General features: G+C 37.2%; 1 protein-coding gene across 2 annotated transcripts in view; it reads right to left on the bottom strand.

Annotated features, from left to right (window-relative positions):
• The window catches only part of ankrd27 (ankyrin repeat domain 27 (VPS9 domain)), a 98,961-nt gene extending 74,225 nt beyond the window's left edge, over nt 1-24,736 (bottom strand). The window contains exon 1 of one of the 2 annotated variants that reach the window (XM_079809905.1): nt 24,625-24,736. The gene's annotated coding sequence lies outside the window, so the exon portion shown is untranslated. The remainder of the gene's footprint in view (nt 1-24,624) is intronic. The other variant, XM_079809906.1, reaches the window with a different exon arrangement.
• Between the last annotated feature and the right edge of the window lie 2,624 nt (nt 24,737-27,360).

Raw genomic sequence — 27,360 nt, 5'->3', positions numbered from 1 at the left:
ATCCATCATAAAAGTGCATCCATCCATCATAAAAGTGCATCCATCCATCCATCATAAAAGTGCATCCATCCATTATCAAAGTGCATCCATCCATTATAAAAGTGCATCCATCCATTATAAAAGTGCATCCATCCATTATAAAAGTGCATCCATCCATCATAAAAGTGCATCTATCCATTATAAAAGTGCATTCATCCATTATAAAAGTGCATCCATCCATTATAAAAGTGCATCTGTCCATCATAAAAGTGCATCCGTCCATCATAAAAGTGCATCCGTCCATTATAAAAGTGCATCGATCCATCATAAAAGTGCATCCATCCATCATAAAAGTGCATCCATCCATCATAAAAGTGCATCCATCCATCATAAAAGTGCATCCATCCATCCATCATAAAAGTGCATCCACCCATTATCAAAGTGCATCCATCCATTATAAAAGTGCATCCATCCATTATAAAAGTGCATCTATCCATCATAAAAGTGCATCCATCCATTATAAAAGTGCATCCATCCATTATAAAAGTGCATCCATCCATCCATCATAAAAGTGCATCCATCCATTATAAAAGTGCATCGATCCATCATAAAAGTGCATCGATCCATCATAAAAGTGCATCCATCCATCATAAAAGTGCATCCATCCATCATAAAAGTGCATCCATCCATCCATCCATCCATCATAAAAGTGCATCTATCCATCATAAAAGTGCAACGATCCATCATAAAAGTGCATCTGTCCATTATAAAAGTGCATCGATCCATCATAAAAGTGCATCCATCCATTATAAAAGTGCATCGATCCATCATAAAAGTGCATCCATCCATTATAAAAGTGCATCCATCCATTATAAAAGTGCATCCATCCATTATAAAAGTGCATCCATCCATTATAAAAGTGCATCCATCCATTATAAAAGTGCATCGCTCCATCATAAAAGTGCATCTATCCATCCATCATAAAAGTGCAACGATCCATCATAAAAGTGCATCGATCCATCATAAAAGTGCATCCATCCATTATAAAAGTGCATCCATCCATTATAAAAGTGCATCCATCCATTATAAAAGTGCATCTATCCATCATAAAAGTGCATCGATCCATTATAAAAGTGCATCGATACATCATAAAAGTGCATCGATACATCATAAAAGTGCAACGATCCATCATTAAAGTGCATCCATCCATTATAAAAGTGCATCGCTCCATCATAAAAGTGCATCTATCCATCCATCATAAAAGTGCAACGATCCATCATAAAAGTGCATCGATCCATCATAAAAGTGCATCCATCCATTATAAAAGTGCATCCATCCATTATAAAAGTGCATCCATCCATTATAAAAGTGCATCTATCCATCATAAAAGTGCATCGATCCATTATAAAAGTGCATCGATACATCATAAAAGTGCATCGATACATCATAAAAGTGCAACGATCCATCATTAAAGTGCATCCATCCATTATAAAAGTGCATCGATCCATCATAAAAGTGCATCCATCCATTATAAAAGTGCATCGATACATCATAAAAGTGCAACGATCCATTATAAAAGTGCATCCATCCATTATAAAAGTGCATCGATACATCATAAAAGTGCAACGATCCATTATAAAAGTGCATCCATCCATCATAAAAGTGCATCTATCCATCATAAAAGTGCAACGATCCATCATAAAAGTGCATCTGTCCATTATAAAAGTGCATCGATCCATCATAAAAGTGCATCCATCCATCATAAAAGTGCATCCATCCATTATAAAAGTGCATCTATCCATTATAAAAGTGCATCCATCCATTATAAAAGTGCATCGATACATCATAAAAGTGCAACGATCCATCATAAAAGTGCATCCATCCATTATAAAAGTGCATCGATCCATCATAAAAGTGCATCCATCCATTATAAAAGTGCATCGATACATCATAAAAGTGCAACGATCCATCATAAAAGTGCATCCATCCATTATAAAAGTGCAACGATCCATCATAAAAGTGCATCGATCCATCATAAAAGTGCATCCATCCATTATAAAAGTGCATCCATCCATTATAAAAGTGCATCGATCCATCATAAAAGTGCATCCATCCATCATAAAAGTGAAACGATCCATCATAAAAGTGCAACGATCCATCATAAAAGTGCATCCATCCATTATAAAAGTGCATCGATACATCATAAAAGTGCATCCATCCATCATAAAAGTGCATCCATCCATCATAAAAGTGCATCCATCCATCATAAAAGTGAAACGATCCATCATAAAAGTGCAACGATCCATCATAAAAGTGCATCCATCCATTATAAAAGTGCATCGATACATTATAAAAGTGCAACGATCCATCATAAAAGTGCATCCATCCATCATAAAAGTGCATCCATCCATCATAAAAGTGCATCCATCCATCCATCATAAAAGTGCATCTATCCATCATAAAAGTGCAACGATCCATCATAAAAGTGCATATATCCATCATAAAAGTGAAACGATCCATCATAAAAGTGCAACGATCCATCATAAAAGTGCATCCATCCATCATAAAAGTGAAACGATCCATCATAAAAGTGCAACGATCCATCATAAAAGTGCATCCATCCATTATAAAAGTGCATCGATCCATGATAAAAGTGCATCCATCCATTATAAAAGTGCATCGATCCATCATAAAAGTGCATCCATCCATTATAAAAGTGCAACGATCCATCATAAAAGTGCATCCATCCATTATAAAAGTGCATCGATCCATCATAAAAGTGCATCGATCCATCATAAAAGTGCATCTATCCATTATAAAAGTGCATCTATCCATTATAAAAGTGCAACGATCCATCATAAAAGTGCATCTATCCATCATAAAAGTGCAACGATCCATCATAAAAGTGCATCTATCCATTATAAAAGTGCAACGATCCATCATAAAAGTGCATCTATCCATCATAAAAGTGCAACGATCCATCATAAAAGTGCATCTATCCATCATAAAAGTGCATCTATCCATCATAAAAGTGCATCTGTCCATTATACAAGTGCATCTGTCCATCATAAAAGTGCAACGATCCATCATAAAAGTGCATCTATCCATCATAAAAGTGCAACGATCCATCATAAAAGTTCATCTATCCATCATAAAAGTGCATCTATCCATCATAAAAGTGCATCTGTCCATCATAAAAGTGCAACGATCCATCATAAAAGTGCATCTGTCCATCATAAAAGTGCAACGATCCATCATAAAAGTGCATCTATCCATCATAAAAGTGCATCCATCCATCATAAAAGTGCATCCATCCATCCATCATAAAAGTGCATCCATCCATTATCAAAGTCCATCCATCCATTATAAAAGTGCATCCATCCATTATAAAAGTGCATCCATCCATCATAAAAGTGCATCCATCCATCCATCATAAAAGTGCATCCATCCATTATCAAAGTGCATCCATCCATTATAAAAGTGCATCCATCCATTATAAAAGTGCATCCATCCATCATAAAAGTGCATCCATCCATCCATCATAAAAGTGCATCCATCCATTATCAAAGTGCATCCATCCATCATAAAAGTGCATCCATCCATCATAAAAGTGCATCCATCCATCATAAAAGTGCATCCATCCATTATCAAAGTGCATCCATCCATTATAAAAGTGCATCCATCCATTATAAAAGTGCATCCATCCATCATAAAAGTGCATCCATCCATCCATCATAAAAGTGCATCCATCCATTATCAAAGTGCATCCATCCATTATAAAAGTGCATCCATCCATCATAAAAGTGCATCCATCCATCATAAAAGTGCATCCATCCATCCATCATAAAAGTGCATCCATCCATTATCAAAGTGCATCCATCCATTATAAAAGTGCATCCATCCATTATAAAAGTGCATCCATCCATTATAAAAGTGCATCCATCCATCATAAAAGTGCATCTATCCATTATAAAAGTGCATTCATCCATTATAAAAGTGCATCCATCCATTATAAAAGTGCATCTGTCCATCATAAAAGTGCATCCGTCCATCATAAAAGTGCATCCGTCCATTATAAAAGTGCATCGATCCATCATAAAAGTGCATCCATCCATCATAAAAGTGCATCCATCCATCATAAAAGTGCATCCATCCATCATAAAAGTGCATCCATCCATCCATCATAAAAGTGCATCCACCCATTATCAAAGTGCATCCATCCATTATAAAAGTGCATCCATCCATTATAAAAGTGCATCTATCCATCATAAAAGTGCATCCATCCATTATAAAAGTGCATCCATCCATTATAAAAGTGCATCCATCCATCCATCATAAAAGTGCATCCATCCATTATAAAAGTGCATCGATCCATCATAAAAGTGCATCGATCCATCATAAAAGTGCATCCATCCATCATAAAAGTGCATCCATCCATCATAAAAGTGCATCCATCCATCCATCCATCCATCATAAAAGTGCATCTATCCATCATAAAAGTGCAACGATCCATCATAAAAGTGCATCTGTCCATTATAAAAGTGCATCGATCCATCATAAAAGTGCATCCATCCATTATAAAAGTGCATCGATCCATCATAAAAGTGCATCCATCCATTATAAAAGTGCATCCATCCATTATAAAAGTGCATCCATCCATTATAAAAGTGCATCCATCCATTATAAAAGTGCATCCATCCATTATAAAAGTGCATCGCTCCATCATAAAAGTGCATCTATCCATCCATCATAAAAGTGCAACGATCCATCATAAAAGTGCATCGATCCATCATAAAAGTGCATCCATCCATTATAAAAGTGCATCCATCCATTATAAAAGTGCATCCATCCATTATAAAAGTGCATCTATCCATCATAAAAGTGCATCGATCCATTATAAAAGTGCATCGATACATCATAAAAGTGCATCGATACATCATAAAAGTGCAACGATCCATCATTAAAGTGCATCCATCCATTATAAAAGTGCATCGATCCATCATAAAAGTGCATCCATCCATTATAAAAGTGCATCGATACATCATAAAAGTGCAACGATCCATTATAAAAGTGCATCCATCCATTATAAAAGTGCATCGATACATCATAAAAGTGCAACGATCCATTATAAAAGTGCATCCATCCATCATAAAAGTGCATCTATCCATCATAAAAGTGCAACGATCCATCATAAAAGTGCATCTGTCCATTATAAAAGTGCATCGATCCATCATAAAAGTGCATCCATCCATCATAAAAGTGCATCCATCCATTATAAAAGTGCATCTATCCATTATAAAAGTGCATCCATCCATTATAAAAGTGCATCGATACATCATAAAAGTGCAACGATCCATCATAAAAGTGCATCCATCCATTATAAAAGTGCATCGATCCATCATAAAAGTGCATCCATCCATTATAAAAGTGCATCGATACATCATAAAAGTGCAACGATCCATCATAAAAGTGCATCCATCCATTATAAAAGTGCAACGATCCATCATAAAAGTGCATCGATCCATCATAAAAGTGCATCCATCCATTATAAAAGTGCATCCATCCATTATAAAAGTGCATCGATCCATCATAAAAGTGCATCCATCCATCATAAAAGTGAAACGATCCATCATAAAAGTGCAACGATCCATCATAAAAGTGCATCCATCCATTATAAAAGTGCATCGATACATCATAAAAGTGCATCCATCCATCATAAAAGTGCATCCATCCATCATAAAAGTGCATCCATCCATCATAAAAGTGAAACGATCCATCATAAAAGTGCAACGATCCATCATAAAAGTGCATCCATCCATTATAAAAGTGCATCGATACATTATAAAAGTGCAACGATCCATCATAAAAGTGCATCCATCCATCATAAAAGTGCATCCATCCATCATAAAAGTGCATCCATCCATCCATCATAAAAGTGCATCTATCCATCATAAAAGTGCAACGATCCATCATAAAAGTGCATATATCCATCATAAAAGTGAAACGATCCATCATAAAAGTGCAACGATCCATCATAAAAGTGCATCCATCCATCATAAAAGTGAAACGATCCATCATAAAAGTGCAACGATCCATCATAAAAGTGCATCCATCCATTATAAAAGTGCATCGATCCATGATAAAAGTGCATCCATCCATTATAAAAGTGCATCGATCCATCATAAAAGTGCATCCATCCATTATAAAAGTGCAACGATCCATCATAAAAGTGCATCCATCCATTATAAAAGTGCATCGATCCATCATAAAAGTGCATCGATCCATCATAAAAGTGCATCTATCCATTATAAAAGTGCATCTATCCATTATAAAAGTGCAACGATCCATCATAAAAGTGCATCTATCCATCATAAAAGTGCAACGATCCATCATAAAAGTGCATCTATCCATTATAAAAGTGCAACGATCCATCATAAAAGTGCATCTATCCATCATAAAAGTGCAACGATCCATCATAAAAGTGCATCTATCCATCATAAAAGTGCATCTATCCATCATAAAAGTGCATCTGTCCATTATACAAGTGCATCTGTCCATCATAAAAGTGCAACGATCCATCATAAAAGTGCATCTATCCATCATAAAAGTGCAACGATCCATCATAAAAGTTCATCTATCCATCATAAAAGTGCATCTATCCATCATAAAAGTGCATCTGTCCATTATAAAAGTGCATCTGTCCATCATAAAAGTGCAACGATCCATCATAAAAGTGCATCTATCCATCATAAAAGTGCAACGATCCATCATAAAAGTGCATCTATCCATTATAAAAGTGCAACGATCCATCATAAAAGTGCATCTATCCATCATAAAAGTGCATCCGTCCATTATAAAAGTGCATCCATCCATTATAAAAGTGCATCCATCCATTATAAAAGTGCATCCATCCATTATAAAAGTGCATCCATCCATTATAAAAGTGCATCCATCCATTATAAAAGTGCATCGATCCATTATAAAAGTGCATCCATCCATTATAAAAGTGCATCGATCCATTATAAAAGTGCATCGATCCATCATAAAAGTGCAACGATCCATCATAAAAGTGCATCTATCCATTATAAAAGTGCATCCATCCATTATAAAAGTGCATCGATCCATTATAAAAGTGCATCGATCCATCATAAAAGTGCAACGATCCATCATAAAAGTGCATCTATCCATTATAAAAGTGCATCCATCCATTATAAAAGTGCATCCATCCATTATAAAAGTGCATCCATCCATTATAAAAGTGCATCCATCCATTATAAAAGTGCATCCATCCATTATAAAAGTGCATCTATCCATTATAAAAGTGCATCGATCCATTATAAAAGTGCATCCATCCATTATAAAAGTGCATCGATCCATTATAAAAGTGCATCGATCCATCATAAAAGTGCAACGATCCATCATAAAAGTGCATCTATCCATTATAAAAGTGCATCCATCCATTATAAAAGTGCATCGATCCATTATAAAAGTGCATCGATCCATCATAAAAGTGCAACGATCCATCATAAAAGTGCATCCATCCATTATAAAAGTGCATCCATCCATTATAAAAGTGCATCGATCCATTATAAAAGTGCATCGATCCATCATAAAAGTGCATCTATCCATTATAAAAGTGCATCCATCCATTATAAAAGTGCATCCATCCATTATAAAAGTGCATCCATCCATTATAAAAGTGCATCGATCCATTATAAAAGTGCATCCATCCATTATAAAAGTGCATCCATCCATTATAAAAGTGCATCGATCCATTATAAAAGTGCATCGATCCATCATAAAAGTGCAACGATCCATCATAAAAGTGCATCTATCCATCATAAAAGTGCATCTATCCATCATAAAAGTGCATCTGTCCATTATAAAAGTGCATCCGTCCATTATAAAAGTGCATCCATCCATTATAAAAGTGCATCGATACATCATAAAAGTGCAACGATCCATCATAAAAGTGCATCCATCCATTATAAAAGTGCATCGATCCATCATAAAAGTGCATCCATCCATTATAAAAGTGCATCGATACATCATAAAAGTGCAACGATCCATCATAAAAGTGCATCCATCCATTATAAAAGTGCAACGATCCATCATAAAAGTGCATCGATCCATCATAAAAGTGCATCCATCCATTATAAAAGTGCATCGATCCATCATAAAAGTGCATCCATCCATCATAAAAGTGAAACGATCCATCATAAAAGTGCAACGATCCATCATAAAAGTGCATCCATCCATTATAAAAGTGCATCGATACATCATAAAAGTGCATCCATCCATCATAAAAGTGCATCCATCCATCATAAAAGTGCATCCATCCATCATAAAAGTGAAACGATCCATCATAAAAGTGCAACGATCCATCATAAAAGTGCATCCATCCATTATAAAAGTGCATCGATACATTATAAAAGTGCAACGATCCATCATAAAAGTGCATCCATCCATCATAAAAGTGCATCCATCCATCCATCATAAAAGTGCATCTATCCATCATAAAAGTGCAACGATCCATCATAAAAGTGCATATATCCATCATAAAAGTGAAACGATCCATCATAAAAGTGCAACGATCCATCATAAAAGTGCATCCATCCATCATAAAAGTGCATCCATCCATTATAAAAGTGCATCTATCCATTATAAAAGTGCATCCATCCATTATAAAAGTGCATCGATACATCATAAAAGTGCAACGATCCATCATAAAAGTGCATCCATCCATTATAAAAGTGCATCGATCCATCATAAAAGTGCATCCATCCATTATAAAAGTGCATCGATACATCATAAAAGTGCAACGATCCATCATAAAAGTGCATCCATCCATTATAAAAGTGCAACGATCCATCATAAAAGTGCATCGATCCATCATAAAAGTGCATCCATCCATTATAAAAGTGCATCCATCCATTATAAAAGTGCATCGATCCATCATAAAAGTGCATCCATCCATCATAAAAGTGAAACGATCCATCATAAAAGTGCAACGATCCATCATAAAAGTGCATCCATCCATTATAAAAGTGCATCGATACATCATAAAAGTGCATCCATCCATCATAAAAGTGCATCCATCCATCATAAAAGTGCATCCATCCATCATAAAAGTGAAACGATCCATCATAAAAGTGCAACGATCCATCATAAAAGTGCATCCATCCATTATAAAAGTGCATCGATACATTATAAAAGTGCAACGATCCATCATAAAAGTGCATCCATCCATCATAAAAGTGCATCCATCCATCATAAAAGTGCATCCATCCATCCATCATAAAAGTGCATCTATCCATCATAAAAGTGCAACGATCCATCATAAAAGTGCATATATCCATCATAAAAGTGAAACGATCCATCATAAAAGTGCAACGATCCATCATAAAAGTGCATCCATCCATCATAAAAGTGAAACGATCCATCATAAAAGTGCAACGATCCATCATAAAAGTGCATCCATCCATTATAAAAGTGCATCGATCCATGATAAAAGTGCATCCATCCATTATAAAAGTGCATCGATCCATCATAAAAGTGCATCCATCCATTATAAAAGTGCAACGATCCATCATAAAAGTGCATCCATCCATTATAAAAGTGCATCGATCCATCATAAAAGTGCATCGATCCATCATAAAAGTGCATCTATCCATTATAAAAGTGCATCTATCCATTATAAAAGTGCAACGATCCATCATAAAAGTGCATCTATCCATCATAAAAGTGCAACGATCCATCATAAAAGTGCATCTATCCATTATAAAAGTGCAACGATCCATCATAAAAGTGCATCTATCCATCATAAAAGTGCAACGATCCATCATAAAAGTGCATCTATCCATCATAAAAGTGCATCTATCCATCATAAAAGTGCATCTGTCCATTATACAAGTGCATCTGTCCATCATAAAAGTGCAACGATCCATCATAAAAGTGCATCTATCCATCATAAAAGTGCAACGATCCATCATAAAAGTTCATCTATCCATCATAAAAGTGCATCTATCCATCATAAAAGTGCATCTGTCCATTATAAAAGTGCATCTGTCCATCATAAAAGTGCAACGATCCATCATAAAAGTGCATCTATCCATCATAAAAGTGCAACGATCCATCATAAAAGTGCATCTATCCATTATAAAAGTGCAACGATCCATCATAAAAGTGCATCTATCCATCATAAAAGTGCATCCGTCCATTATAAAAGTGCATCCATCCATTATAAAAGTGCATCCATCCATTATAAAAGTGCATCCATCCATTATAAAAGTGCATCCATCCATTATAAAAGTGCATCCATCCATTATAAAAGTGCATCGATCCATTATAAAAGTGCATCCATCCATTATAAAAGTGCATCGATCCATTATAAAAGTGCATCGATCCATCATAAAAGTGCAACGATCCATCATAAAAGTGCATCTATCCATTATAAAAGTGCATCCATCCATTATAAAAGTGCATCGATCCATTATAAAAGTGCATCGATCCATCATAAAAGTGCAACGATCCATCATAAAAGTGCATCTATCCATTATAAAAGTGCATCCATCCATTATAAAAGTGCATCCATCCATTATAAAAGTGCATCCATCCATTATAAAAGTGCATCCATCCATTATAAAAGTGCATCCATCCATTATAAAAGTGCATCTATCCATTATAAAAGTGCATCGATCCATTATAAAAGTGCATCCATCCATTATAAAAGTGCATCGATCCATTATAAAAGTGCATCGATCCATCATAAAAGTGCAACGATCCATCATAAAAGTGCATCTATCCATTATAAAAGTGCATCCATCCATTATAAAAGTGCATCGATCCATTATAAAAGTGCATCGATCCATCATAAAAGTGCAACGATCCATCATAAAAGTGCATCCATCCATTATAAAAGTGCATCCATCCATTATAAAAGTGCATCGATCCATTATAAAAGTGCATCGATCCATCATAAAAGTGCATCTATCCATTATAAAAGTGCATCCATCCATTATAAAAGTGCATCCATCCATTATAAAAGTGCATCCATCCATTATAAAAGTGCATCGATCCATTATAAAAGTGCATCCATCCATTATAAAAGTGCATCCATCCATTATAAAAGTGCATCGATCCATTATAAAAGTGCATCGATCCATCATAAAAGTGCAACGATCCATCATAAAAGTGCATCTATCCATCATAAAAGTGCATCTATCCATCATAAAAGTGCATCTGTCCATTATAAAAGTGCATCCGTCCATTATAAAAGTGCATCCATCCATTATAAAAGTGCATCGATACATCATAAAAGTGCAACGATCCATCATAAAAGTGCATCCATCCATTATAAAAGTGCATCGATCCATCATAAAAGTGCATCCATCCATTATAAAAGTGCATCGATACATCATAAAAGTGCAACGATCCATCATAAAAGTGCATCCATCCATTATAAAAGTGCAACGATCCATCATAAAAGTGCATCGATCCATCATAAAAGTGCATCCATCCATTATAAAAGTGCATCGATCCATCATAAAAGTGCATCCATCCATCATAAAAGTGAAACGATCCATCATAAAAGTGCAACGATCCATCATAAAAGTGCATCCATCCATTATAAAAGTGCATCGATACATCATAAAAGTGCATCCATCCATCATAAAAGTGCATCCATCCATCATAAAAGTGCATCCATCCATCATAAAAGTGAAACGATCCATCATAAAAGTGCAACGATCCATCATAAAAGTGCATCCATCCATTATAAAAGTGCATCGATACATTATAAAAGTGCAACGATCCATCATAAAAGTGCATCCATCCATCATAAAAGTGCATCCATCCATCCATCATAAAAGTGCATCTATCCATCATAAAAGTGCAACGATCCATCATAAAAGTGCATATATCCATCATAAAAGTGAAACGATCCATCATAAAAGTGCAACGATCCATCATAAAAGTGCATCCATCCATCATAAAAGTGAAACGATCCATCATAAAAGTGCAACGATCCATCATAAAAGTGCATCCATCCATTATAAAAGTGCATCGATCCATCATAAAAGTGCATCCATCCATTATAAAAGTGCATCGATCCATCATAAAAGTGCATCCATCCATTATAAAAGTGCAACGATCCATCATAAAAGTGCATCCATCCATTATAAAAGTGCATCGATCCATCATAAAAGTGCATCGATCCATCATAAAAGTGCATCTATCCATTATAAAAGTGCATCTATCCATTATAAAAGTGCAACGATCCATCATAAAAGTGCATCTATCCATCATAAAAGTGCAACGATCCATCATAAAAGTGCATCTATCCATTATAAAAGTGCAACGATCCATTATAAAAGTGCATCTATCCATCATAAAAGTGCAACGATCCATCATAAAAGTGCATCTATCCATCATAAAAGTGCATCTATCCATCATAAAAGTGCATCTGTCCATTATACAAGTGCATCTGTCCATCATAAAAGTGCAACGATCCATCATAAAAGTGCATCTATCCATCATAAAAGTGCAACGATCCATCATAAAAGTTCATCTATCCATCATAAAAGTGCATCTATCCATCATAAAAGTGCATCTGTCCATTATAAAAGTGCATCTGTCCATCATAAAAGTGCAACGATCCATCATAAAAGTGCATCTATCCATCATAAAAGTGCAACGATCCATCATAAAAGTGCATCTATCCATTATAAAAGTGCAACGATCCATCATAAAAGTGCATCTATCCATCATAAAAGTGCATCCGTCCATTATAAAAGTGCATCCATCCATTATAAAAGTGCATCCATCCATTATAAAAGTGCATCCATCCATTATAAAAGTGCATCCATCCATTATAAAAGTGCATCCATCCATTATAAAAGTGCATCGATCCATTATAAAAGTGCATCGATCCATCATAAAAGTGCAACGATCCATCATAAAAGTGCATCTATCCATTATAAAAGTGCATCCATCCATTATAAAAGTGCATCCATCCATTATAAAAGTGCATCCATCCATTATAAAAGTGCATCCATCCATTATAAAAGTGCATCCATCCATTATAAAAGTGCATCCATCCATTATAAAAGTGCATCCATCCATTATAAAAGTGCATCCATCCATTATAAAAGTGCATCGATCCATCATAAAAGTGCAACGATCCACCATAAAAGTGCATCTATCCATTATAAAAGTGCAACGATCCATCATAAAAGTGCATCTATCCATCATAAAAGTGCAACGATCCATCATAAAAGTGCATCTATCCATCATAAAAGTGCATCTATCCATCATAAAAGTGCATCTGTCCATTATAAAAGTGCATCCGTCCATTATAAAAGTGCATCCATCCATCATAAAAGTGCATCTATCCATCATAAAAGTGCAACGATCCATCATAAAAGTGCATCTATCCATCATAAAAGTGCATCTATCCATCATAAAAGTGCATCTGTCCATTATAAAAGTGCATCCGTCCATTATAAAAGTGCATCCATCCATTATAAAAGTGCATCGATCCATCATAAAAGTGCAACGATCCATCATAAAAGTGCATCTATCCATCATAAAAGTGCATCCGTCCATTATAAAAGTGCATCCGTCCATTATAAAAGTGCATCTATCCATTATAAAAGTGCATCGATCCATTATAAAAGTGCATCCATCCATTATAAAAGTGCATCTATCCATTATAAAAGTGCATCCATCCATTATAAAAGTGCATCCATCCATTATAAAAGTGCATCCATCCATTATAAAAGTGCATCTGTCCATCATAAAAGTGCATCTGTCCATCATAAAAGTGCATCTGTCCATCATAAAAGTGCATCTGTCCATCATAAAAGTGCATCCATCCATTATAAAAGTGCATCCATCCATCATAAAAGTGCATCGATCCATCATAAAAGTGCAACGATCCATCATAAAAGTGCATCTGTCCATCATAAAAGTGCATCGATCCATCATAAAAGTGCAACGATCCATCATAAAACTGCATCTATCCATCATAAAAGTGCATCTGTCCATCATAAAAGTGCATCTGTCCATCATAAAAGTGCAACGATCCATCATAAAAGTGCATCTGTCCAAGCTTAAGAGAGTAAATAGCAGAGGAACAATCCAGAACTAGGGTTGGCGTTCACATTTTAACCCGTACCCTTTTTCGGTACTTTAGGGATGTTTACATCAATAACTGTAAAGAACATTTATAGAAGTGTTATTGAGATTATGCCAGAGCTGCCCTGGTCTCTGTCTGTCATTGTTTGTGATGTTTTTATACTGTAATATTTACTAGTAAATAGTAGGCTAAAGTTAATAAAAAAAACATCTTAACTTTTTTTTTTTCTTTTTAATTTAATTTCTATGAAAAGATTTCCCACAAATGATGTGTTGTGTATTTTCTGGTAATCAAATGAAGACAAAAGACATTAATTTTATTTATCTTTTAATTTAATTAAACATTTTTTGTCAAACATAGTGCTGCACAACTGAGCTATATATGGTTAAAAATAAAACATTAAGAACATTTTTAATTTATTACTTAAAAAATAAAGTATTAATAATGTATTGTTATTACATTAGTGTTAGTAGTATTATTACAGTGAGACGTATCTAAATTCTACTGTACAACAGTGATATATTAGTCAAGATAAACCTTTGAGTTTGTGAGTGTTTATATGATGCTGTTTTTTCTCAAATTAAACGGTAAAATGTTCATAAAGTGACTCAATGGCTCTGGAGATGACGTTCGTGCATTCATGTCCTCATATGAGACAGCAGAGATGGAAACATGCGACTGTCGTGTGTGTGTGTGTGTGTGTGTGTGTGTGTGTGGTAAATTAAACCACGCCTCTGCTCCATTCATTCGCACAGAGACACGCAGGATTCATATTTAAATCATCTTTTTGCGGATTTATCTTCATAGACACTCGTCTATATCTCCAGATGCGTTCTCAGGTACCGACTGATTTAATGTGGATCGGTACTCAGTAGTACCGAAGATTCGGTCGGTGCCCTTAAAAGTACAGAGTTCGATACCGAACCCTATCCAGAACCGGCTCGCTTTTCACTGTACTCTTGTATTTGATGGATTTAATCAAAATCCATAGTAAATATATATCTGAACAGGTTTTTGAAAACATCACCGCTGTATTTCTGCTATAATCGCCACATCCTACTGTCAGAGAGTAAATGTGCATGTTCATTTAGCCCTTCTGCTGTTTTTTACACATTGGTCTGAACAGACAAATCACACGGGTTGATTTTTTTTGTGCCGAACATTCGCGTTGGTGTGAACAGGCCTTTAAACTTTGATGTGTAACCCATCCCACAGGGTCATGACTGATAAAAGTGCAGAGAACTTGGTCTACGTGATCAGATGTACATTGAAGAGGGACGTGAGCAATATCAGAAACTTGAGGTTGTTATTTTTGACATGGGCACCCACGCAATCACCTTAGTAACGTTTTTCCAGAGACACAACACTCACATTCTTCCACAGACAGACAGACAAAAAAGGCTCTCTTTCTTTCACTTCGTTCTCTGTCCAATCAGATGAAATTCAGCGAGGCATCCTGAAAATGAAATTAACGTCAAGACACTCCATCGTACAGTAAACATGATCGTCTCCACGCAAACAGAGACTGTGCGGAGGCAAAGCACTCGACAACTAACTGGATTTCATCGAGACGTTTCCACCTACAGTTGCACTTTTTGAGCCAGTCTTGGTTGAGTTTCTCACTGCAGGAAATCCCCACTTTGTGCAAAGTGGGAAATACATCTTCTGCTCGCTTCCTTAAAATGTGTGTGTGTGAATACCAGTCTCACACAAACTGTTTGTGTACTATCCAAGACATATTGCATCCCAAAATTACTAGGAAACTACACTTAAGATCATTGCAATTTTTTCCATTTGTAACATTTTCATGACAACCACACAAGAGTTCGCCCGCCAATGTAGTTGTTGCTATACATCGCAGTAGTACTTTTCTACCCAGCTCCAACCAGAAAACATGTAAAGAAGTTTTACTCACATATGTATGATGGTTAAAGAGCGCTTGCGACACCATGAATAACTTCATCGTCAAACCCTTCAAATGACGGATAAGGAAGAGGAACGCCATGAAGACGAAGAGGCTCAGGGAGTCCGGGCGAGGATTACAGACTCACATGAGAGAGGTCAAGGCCGAGAGAGTCGCGCCTCCACCCCTCATTGTGGGCATCATGGGAAGATCGCCTGGATGACTGTCTGCTGAAAGCCTGAAGAATGTGAAATCTGCCATGTGATCTGCTCCTCCAGGCCACAACACACTGGGTTGAGGGGGAACCACACTCCTGTGATCCTTACAGGGATTTCATGGAGCCTGTTTTCCGGTTGGCCTTAAATTGAGCCATGCCTGCCAGATCATATCCCATACGCTGGCAATGGGTCACATGCCTTTCCATATAAAATGATTTCACAAGGAACCTTTAGCTTGACTCAACACCAGCCCAAAAATGATTCAAGCAGAACGATTTAAATACACTTTAAATGGACAAAACAAAAATGGGCAATTTTCCTGTCCTCAGAGATCATTTGATTGGACTGCAACAAACACAGGCATTGTCCAAAAACACTGGAAAAACATGTCAGGGTTTTTCCTGGGTCAAAAATGGTCTTCGGTGGTGGCTGACAGACATGGTCATCCATACACACACACACACACACACACACACACACACACACACACACACACGCACAGTAAAAAAGTACCCTACCCACGTGATCTGCAAGTGCAATACTGACAATACATTTTAAATAAATTCAAATAAATTTTTGCTTATCTTATTTTGATACCTTATTTTTACACTATTTACAGATAATTGTTTTGGTATATAATCATATCAGTATTAAAAAGTAGTATTAAAAAAATGAACAAATAGCCTAATTTTCTGCCATATACAATTTCATAAAATGATCAGCTAGCTAACAACAACTTTGTTCTGGGTTCACCTCACTCCAGTCTAAACTAAATGATTATAGGCTATTTCTTTTACTACACATTTTGAACATAAATAAGCTGAAAGACTGTGGATAATTAAAACTAACTCTTACACCCACTCTTGCTAAATAAGCACACTTGTGTTCTCATGTCAGATGTTCCGAGTAAATGATTAAACTGATTCCTGAGTTCAGTGTTGGACAGTTCAGTTGTTCTAACCAGTCATTGAAATGATTCGGTTCAAAGGAGTCATTAGGTGGCGAATCGGACATTAGCAGACGCGTTGTGTGCGAATCCCGTCTGTTAGAGCAGTGGTTCCCAACCACGTTCCTGGAGGACCCCCAACAGTGCACATTTTGCATGTCTCCTCAATCAAACACACCTGATTCAGGTCATCAGCTCATTAGTAGCTACTCCAAGACCTGATGTGGGTGTGTCAGACAAAGGACACATCCAAAATGTGCACTGTTGTTGGGGGTCCTCCAGGAACGTGGTTGGGAACCACTGTGTTAGAGCATCGCGAAAGATTTGTCAACACAGAGAAAACACTTCATAACCGGCTGGTTAGAGAGGAGTCAACGTTTTTTGAGCGCAATTCACACCCAGGGGTAATTCAAGGAAAACATCGTCTGATAGCGCCACGTGCAACATGGATTCGGTCTTCCGACCTTTTGATTTTGATTAACGTAATATGTGAAATATTAGAAAGCTAAGAATGCTTATTTTGAAGACAGAGAGCGTGTGAGCGAGGGAGGAGCTCTGATCGTTCTCTCTGTCACTCAGTTAACGCAAGCGCAGCAGTCATACACCAATCATAAAGCACAATAACTGATCAAATAAGGCTTTGGCGGGACAAAAATTTGTTTTGGCGGCCGCTAAAATCGATTCAGCAGTTTGGATCAGTTCGACACCCATCAGACCTCCGTTCATCTTCAGACACAAATGAAGATATTTTAGTGTAAATCTGATGCTCTGAAAGGCCTCCATTGGCTCAACTTTACACTCTCAAGACCCTTAAAAGACACTAAAGACGTCATTACAAAGTCCATCTCACTACAGTGGTTCTAAACTAACTTTATAAATCGGCGAGAATAGTTTTTGTGCGCAAAAAAACCCTACATAACGACTTATATAGTGATGACGATTTCAAAACACGGCCTCATGAAGCTTCGAAGTGTTATGAATCAGTGAGTCGATTCAGCGGTTTGAAGCGTTTTGAATCAGTGAGTCGATTCAGCGGTTTGAAGCGTTATGAATCAGTGAGCCGAATGATGATTCTGATCGCATGTCAAACCGCCAAACTGCTGAAATTTGGCGATTCAAACTGCTGAATCGACTCACTGATTCATTACGCTTCGAAGCTTCATGAGGCCGTGTTTTGAAATCGTCATCACTATGTAAGTCGTTATTTAGGGTTTTTTTGCGCACAAAAACTATTCTCGTCTCTTCATAAAGTTATTGTAGAGCCGCTGTAGTGAGATGGACTTTGTAACTTTAGTCTTTAGTGCCTTTTAAGGGTCTTGAGAGTGTAAAGTGCATTGAGCCAATGGAGGCCTTTCAGAGCATCAGATTTACACTAAAATATCTTCATTTCTGTTCCGAAGATGAACGGAGGAACGACATGAGGGGAAGTAATTAATGACAGAATTTTCATTTTTGGGTGAACTAACCCTTTAACATTATATTTCCAAAAAAATGCATTAAGAAATGCTCAGTCCAGTCAACTTTCATTTTGGAACTATTTTTCCAACCATGACAGGACGTCTTTTCAACGGTCATTAAACGTCCAAATGTTAGTTGGAATAAATAGATGTTACGGACACAACAAGGTGAGCCACAAAACTTCTCCCCCGCTTTCTCTCACATCCACAAGCCGACCTTTCAGAAGCGTTTGTCGGCCATTAAAATCATTAGCCATCACCAGCATTAACAGTAATCATCTGTTGTATTCATGAATGGATGGCGGCTGCCTAGTTCGCCTATAGGCACGCGCCGGCCCTGCTTAGGCTATATAAAGCTTGAATGAACAAGATCGGGTGATCATGATGACAAGAAATTTGTAGTCGTATCGGCTGCAAAACTTCTGATCCGAGCGTCTCCAGTTTGAACATTTTCTATACTTGCTATTCATGTTTCTATACTTGTGCCAACTAAGTACCTTTGAAGCATTGAAACAGGATCCTGGCGTTCAGCTCTTACAGGCGACTGCACGTTACTCAAGGCTGTTTTATTCGCTAGACTATCTGATATAGATGTTGTCAAGTACGTTTGTTAGACACATTTCACTGTGGTTCCTGTTAACAGCATCATTATGTTGCAAACGCAAGTGAAAGTGTTGTATCGCAGGTGCAGATTCACTCTCACTGTTTGAGGCAATACAGTCTAACAGAAAGAGTTCAAAGGATTGTTTTGATCGCTTTATCTGTATGTGGGTCATTCCGGGTCAAATCAACCACATTTCTGAAACTCCCGCGGCTCAAATTTTTGCTTTTGTTCATATTTTTTCTGTAGAAAGACAAACATAAATAGTGATGAAAGGCAAAATATTAAATGTAATGGATGTATATTGACTTAATAATCCAGAGAGGGGTCCAAACACAATTTTCACCTGAGATCTGGAGCCAAATTTGAGGCATGTAAAAATGACTTTATAAAGATGGCAGGATCATGATTGTACTTCCACACAGAGATTGGTAGATCTATTAGTGAAATCTGTTGACTTTATCAATCTGTGTTTCATTATACGCCAACGGTGACGCTCAAACATGGGAGAAAAGCACTTCTTGTGTGTTTTGTCTCAAGTTTGAATGCCTGTAACTCATATTAAAGATTTCTGAGTATCCTTTTAGATTCTGATTCCTAAGAAACTTCTCTTTTGGTAATTGGTATCTCCATTTTAAAGGCCCTCGATGGTTCAATCCCAGAAATATGGAGATCTTAATGCGGCTCCATGAGTAAACTGGTAAAGTTCAGTGGTCAAATACCAAATGTGGGTCATTTTGCATACAACTGATACTTTTATATTCAAAAATACTTTTTATATAATATTAAAAAAAAGTCTTTATATATTTCTAAAGTCATTTTTACCCCCCCTGTAATTTGGCTCAGAATCTCAGGTGAACATTGTCATTTTGACCCCCTCTACAAGACTGAATTACACAGTAAATATACATCTGTGACATTTAATATTTTGGCTTTGATCACTATTTATGATCGTTTTTCCTTAATGTATATTATATATATATATATATATATATATATATATATATATATATATATATATATATATATATATATATATATATATATATATATATATATATATATATATATATATATATATATATATATATATATATATATATATATATATATATATATATATATATATATATATATATATATATATATATATATATATATATATATATATATATATATATATATATATATATATAAAAAATGAACCAGGACCTCTGGTTGAGATGACACAGAATGACCCAAGAATTAATTTACTAATCAGTCCCTCCAGAAAAACACGATTATGCGATCGCATAGTTCAATGCATAATCAGCTAAAGTCTGCATATTTATGCAGGGGCCACATTTTTTCAAATACGCCGCACTTTCACCGCATAAATTGCTGATTTCTTTGCGCAAAATATGCGGGGCTTGATTTCATAATCCCTGCTGTTTCGTTGCAAAAAAGTCTCATATATCTTAGCAGAAAGTTGAAAAATGTTGCGTTTACCTCACACAAGAGCAGCCATAATTACACGTAATTACACGACATCATCGAAAAGCTGCAAACCCCGCGATGAAACCATGATGAAGCACGCAAATCATTCTTATTTGCCAACAAAAGTAAGCGCAAAAGGCCGCGCAAAGCAGTTTCCCAGTGTTACATGACATTCAGGAGTTGATGTAACTTTACAGTTGTAAGATTATTCTTTTTTTGTTACCAGTGGGTTAAATCATACTAGTTTCAATTGTAAGTATATTAGCAGCCGCTGCAGCCATGGTACGGCCGCAAAGATCTGCGACTATTACGCAGGAATGAGAAAGTAGTTCCTAGCCATATAGGTGTAGAAAATCGCAACTTTTCATTTTCAGTTGGTCACACGATGTAACTGTAGAAGAGTCAAGTTTTAAATAGGAAAGATATTGAAAGTGTCTTTGTTCATTTTTTGAATGAGATGCTAATGACCTGATTAGAATCAATGATGTATGCTAAGCTATGCTAAAAGTGCTACCGCCAGATACAAAGATCGGCTGAATGGATTCAAAAACGGTAAAACTCAACTATTTAACTCTAGGGGACTTGTAAAATGAGCCTATTTTCAAAAAAAGTGGAGTGTTCCTTTAAGTAAGGGTTTTCAATTCTTTTAAGCAGGGCTCCAGACTAACTTTTTTCACTAGGAGCACAGTGGCCCCCAACTGAAAATTTTAGGGGCACAATCAGAAATTTTAGGGGCGCACACCGTAAATCAACATGCTAACCAAATCTACTAATTTCCACTGTATTACTAATAGGGATCGGTATCGTTAAGATTTTAATGGTATTACTACTCTTACCGATACTGCTTATCGATCCGGTACTTTAACAGTATTCTTACCGGTTCTTTTTATTATACTTTATATATTTAAAAAACATAATTAAGAACATAATTAACATGGCTTTATAATCTGAAAAGTAAAATATCTATAGCAAAAGAAACCGCAAAGTTTGAACAAAAATATAAAACATCTATTTGTAAATGGACCAGTGTGCCGGCATTCGGAAGGTCTGCTAACATTAACATTAATATTACTTAGAAAGAACAAACCTACAAAGAAATCTAATAAAGCAATGAAATGTAAAATAACACTGCATAGTTTTCACTGTATAAATTGATAGATTAATGCTTATAAAAGCTAAAGTTATTAATTCAAGAGATGTGAATATTTTCTATTTGCCTTTTGTTCGATTCGAATTAATGGCTCAATCGTCAGCAGGTTTATTAGACGCTGCCCCTTTAAGACCGATCGAATGTAGAACTAATAGCCTAATATCATATTCTCCTATTTCTCCAAACTATTTACGCCCATTTAAGATATAAACTGTTAAAATAACTACTCTCCAATCCGGTCATTTTGACACCGGCTATTTGTTGTTTATTTGATGGTTTAGACGCGCACGCGAAGCCTAAAATACAATGTGCAAATCGGTCAATTTCGCAGCACACACACATAAACCGCCTTGAAGTTGGAAACAGCGTCTCTTGCGCGGATTATTGTGCATTTAATAGCTCTTTATTATCAAACACATCCCGCAGTTTAGCAACAGTACAAACTGCAGTTTACAACAATCACTGAATCTGACGTTTAGTTTAGGTTTAAGGAGAAATGACAGCGCAAGGCTGTGAAGGGAAGGATGTCGCGCTCGACGGAACACGGCTATAGGAATAGTTTTACCTCATATCATCTTTTTATAACTCTGGAAAGCCAAAATCGAAAATAAAATTAGATTAATATCACAGGACATCCCTAAAGTTTAAGAAGACTAAACTTTTGTGTAGTTCTCTTGGCCATCCTCACTCATTAAGCTGACTGGTGTTGTGTTCACTGTAGCTCCTGTGACAGTGCTCGCTCGCTTTCTCTCTCTTCTGCATTGCGAATGGCAAAAATGCATCACGGACAAATGGTTTAATATTATCTCATATAGAAACGGCTGGCAAAGATAGAATTTGCCAGACATTACGTCTATCAATTATAATTAGTAAGTGTATTTTCTTAATTTCTCCAGTACCGACAGCAGGCAAATTTACTGGTCGCACATGTGCGACTGGATGTAAAATTCAGTCGCACACTCTCAAATTTTAGTCGCAAAATGCGACCATTTAGTCGCACTCTGGAGCCCTGTTAAGTAAAATAAAGAAAGAGTATTGCAATAAAAAAAATCTCCTTAACCTCTTGCTGTTCCTGTCGCTTAAAAATAGAATAGCAAAAAAACCATGTGACAAGCCATCAGAACCGAACCAAACCGAAAACCGTAGTTAAAAACCGAGGTATGTATTGAACCGTGGACTAACTGTATTGTTGCATCCCTATAGCGCACATTTAAAAAAAAATATTTTATTTATTCATTTTTACAGAAGTTGTAGCATATTCCTTTTGTAAAGCTACAGAATGTGTTTGATCACAATATTGAGCCATGTGTTTATTAAGGTCTGAAATAAAACAAGATGAGAACTGAAATATTCCCAGCACTTTCTGTGATGTACATGCTTGCGTATCATAGGAAGTAATAAGGAATGACTCTTTTCATTAAGGTAGTATTCTAGAGAGAACAGGGTGGTTTTTTTCTCTTTTTCATCAAACCACAGTTTTTGCAAGTTCCCACAATTTCATTGCATAAAATTGCATAAATATCCTGCATATTCCATCTCATTTTTAAAAAAAACGTGCCGCAAAATCAAGGATTTTTACCCGCAACAATCACAATTTTTTTCACATTTTTTCTGGCAGGACAGACTAATTCCACCAATGTTTTTTGGGTGAATTCTTTGGACCTCTCATGTTCGATCTGTATGCTCTCACTAGGTCAAATAATGGCAATAATGTTAACAGCAGATGAAACTCAAATCTGCCTAGCGACTACAGTCCCATGAACTCAAACTGTGCAGTAGTGACCACACTACATTATTTTATTTTAAACTGGTTGCCCAACAATGTAAAATAAAACTATACTATTTTGTCACAAATTATTTAATTTTATGGGGGGATTCACAAAATCAACTTAAATAGACAATCACTAACGTTAGTGGATTCTTAAAAATCTTGTCAAGACTACAAAATGTTGAAAAAGTCAATTTGCCAACAACTCAACCTAACACTATGCTAAATGTTTTCACTCAAAACTTTTAAATAGCAGGTTTCTTTCTTTGTGTGTCTTTGCAAATGATATAGTTTTGCTTAGAAACAATGCAGCAAATAATAAAAAGGAAAACAACAGAGAAAACTGTGGAGTTTCATTCAAAACATGATCACGTGCCTCATTGCAAATCAATGTGAACATTACATTACAACAGTTATGGCCATGTTTTACAATCATGGACACTGTATTTACAGTAGACACTTATATTCGTTAAAACAGATGAAGGCCCTAGAAAACACTGAATATATTTTATAAAAGCTCACAATTGAAGGAAGAATAGCAGGAGACTCAAAACAACACCATATGTTTAGTATGTGCGCATGCATCGGTTCAGTCTAATCCGCATCTGACCCTCACACTGATTCAAATCACACATCATTTGTCATTAAACAGTATGTTTATATGTATAATAAAACATGTAGCAAATATGATCGACTATGGGAGAAATAGCAACCGACGCTAACTAGCCGTATGCAAACACGGAAAAAACACAAACTGCACGGCTCAAATGTTTGACCAGGTGTGGTATTTGATTTTTTTATATTATTTCTGTATGAATGCATGTTTCGTTGATGCAGTGTATAAATAATGACAATATGAGAGCTAATATTAGCGCTGATTCTCTGCCAGTCCCTCACACTTGCTATTGCTAACAGCTCTAAAACAGGAGCTAAAACACTGAAGATATAACTGTAAAGCCGTATTGAAAGAGGAAGCAGGTTCATCTTACCTCATATAATCATGTATGAGATGGTGAAGTGGTAAACAGGACATTTACTGGAGTGTGACAGCGAATGCAGGAGCATTTCAGGCAACTAGCGTCAACAACAAACTGATGAGTCCACGGAAACGACACGGACCAATCAGAGCGGGACTCGATGAAGTGCTAGCCAATCACAACGCGTCTTTCAGTTTGCTATCGTGCCAGAGGGAAGCATCTTGTTTAGGTCGGGCAAAATCTTCTTAAAGTTATTTGAATTTGAGAACAGAGGCACAAACAATTAAAATAACAAAAATAACAACAAAATAAAATAAAATAATTGGGCGAAATTAAATGAGTTACTTGGCATGAACAAGCCTAGACAACAGCGGGCTCTAGTGGAAAACGCCAAAACCGTGTCAATCAAACCTGCTCATTTTATAAAAACAGGTTTTATTGATTCACAATTCAAAAAATTAAAATAAAACCTGCTCGGATGAAAAAGCAATGTTTGTATTATAGAGTAAAAACAAACATGCATTCTTTATATAATCTATTTAATATTATGTTACACCTCTCATTAAATTATTTAAAATAATTTAATAAAATGTTATTGTATTAATTTTATTATATGATTTTCTTCTCACTTTTAAAGTTTGATTAACATATATTAAATGTAACTGTACATTTTGTCTTGATTATTTAGTGCTACAGTCAGACTTTTGAAACTACAATGAACAAACTGACATATTTAGGTGTTACATATTGAAGTAATTTGTTTAAGTTGAGCCAACTGTTCATATCATTATAGCTAACAGTGTGACTTTTATGATTTCAACTTTTCAACTTAATTTATTACTTTTTATCAACTTAATTTCTCTAGGTCAATCACTTTTATATTATTTGAGTTTGTTCAATCCTACTATTTACATTACGTTAATATCACGACATTCCATTTTTTATTGCCTTTATGTAAAAATTCTATCATTTCATACATAAAATTGCTTAAAAGTACTATTTTTATTGGTTCTGAATTTACATATATATATATATATATATACTGTGTTTCCTCACAAAAAATAAACATCACCATAAACATCTATCAACTAAAACTCTGAGACGTTCTTTCAAACACATCCAGACCTCATCACTGCAGGTTTACTATAATCTACTGAAATGATTTGATTCTTTAACTCCATCGATCGATCACAATGCAAACATCAGCAGGTGCTTCATGAACTTCTCCCTCTTTCCAAATAATTAACACTGCCATAATGAGCTGCTCAAGGTCACACCCTCCTAACCATCAGCTTCCAAGCTTCATCATCTCCGCTGGCTCCATCCAGCCTCCTGGCTTCACCCTCTCCTCTGGCTCCATCCAGCTTCCTGTCTTCACCCTCTCCACTGGCTCCATCCAGCCTCCTGTCTTCACCCTCTCCACTGGCTCCATCCAGCCTCCTGTCTTCACCCTCTCCACTGGCTCCATCCAGCCTCCTGTCTTCACCCTCTCCACTGGCTCCATCCAGCCTCCTGTCTTCGCCCTCTCCTCTGGCTCCATCCAGCCTCCTGTCTTCGCCCTCTCCTCTGGCTCCATCCAGCCTCCTGTCTTCGTCCTCTCCACTGGCTCCACCCAGCCTCCTGTCTTCGTCCTCTCCACTGGCTCCACCCAGCCTCCTGTCTTCGCCCTCTCCTCTGGCTCCATCCAGCCTCCTGTCTTCGCCCTCTCCACTGGCTCCACCCAGCCTCCTGTCTTCGCCCTCTCCTCTGGCTCCATCCAGCCTCCTGTCTTCACCCTCTCCACTGGCTCCATCCAGCCTCCTGTCTTCACCCTCTCCACTGGCTCCATCCAGCTTCCTGTCTTCACCCTCTCCACTGGCTCCATCCAGACTCCTGTCTTCACCCTCTCCACTGGCTCCATCCAGCCTCCTGTCTTCGCCCTCTCCTCTGGCTCCATCCAACCTCCTGTCTTCACCCTCTCCACTGGCTCCATCCAGCTTCCTGTCTTCACCCTCTCCACTGGCTCCATCCAGCCTCCTGTCTTCACCCTCTCCACTGGCTCCATCCAGCCTCCTGTCTTCACCCTCTCCACTGGCTCCATCCAGCCTCCTGTCTTCGCCACCTTTCTGTCTTCACCCTCTCCACTGGCTCCATCCAGCCTCCTGTCTTCGCCACCTTTCTGGCTTCGCCCTCTCCACTGGCTCCATCCAGCCTCCTGTCTTCACCCTCTCCACTGGCTCCATCCAGCCTCCTGTCTTCGCCACCTTTCTGGCTTCGCCCTCTCCACTGGCTCCATCCAGCCTCCTGTCTTCGCCCTCTCCACTGGCTCCATCCAGCCTCCTGTCTTCACCCTCTCCACTGGCTCCATCCAGATTCCTGGCTTCGCCCTCTCCTCTGGGTCCGTCCAGCTTCCTGTCTTCACCCTCTGCTCTGGCTCCATCCAGCCTCCTGTCTTCACCCTCTCCACTGGCTCCATCCAGATTCCTGGCTTCGCCCTCTCCTCTGGGTCCGTCCAGCTTCCTGTCTTCACCCTCTCCTCTGGCTCCATCCAGCCTCCTGTCTTCACCCTCTCCACTGGCTCCATCCAGATTCCTGGCTTCGCCCTCTCCTCTGGGTCCGTCCAGCTTCCTGTCTTCACCCTCTGCTCTGGCTCCATCCAGCCTCCTGTCTTCACCCTCTCCTATGGCTCCATCCAGATTCCTGGCTTCGCCCTCTCCTCTGGGTCCGTCCAGCTTCCTGTCTTCACCCTCTCCACTGGCTCCATCCAGC

The sequence above is a fragment of the Gobio gobio genome (assembly GCF_949357685.1).
Source record: "Gobio gobio genome assembly, chromosome: 25".
In the NCBI taxonomy this organism is placed as follows: Eukaryota; Metazoa; Chordata; class Actinopteri; order Cypriniformes; family Gobionidae; genus Gobio; species Gobio gobio.
Note: the sequence above shows the minus strand (reverse complement) of the source record. Positions and strands in the feature narration are given on the sequence as shown.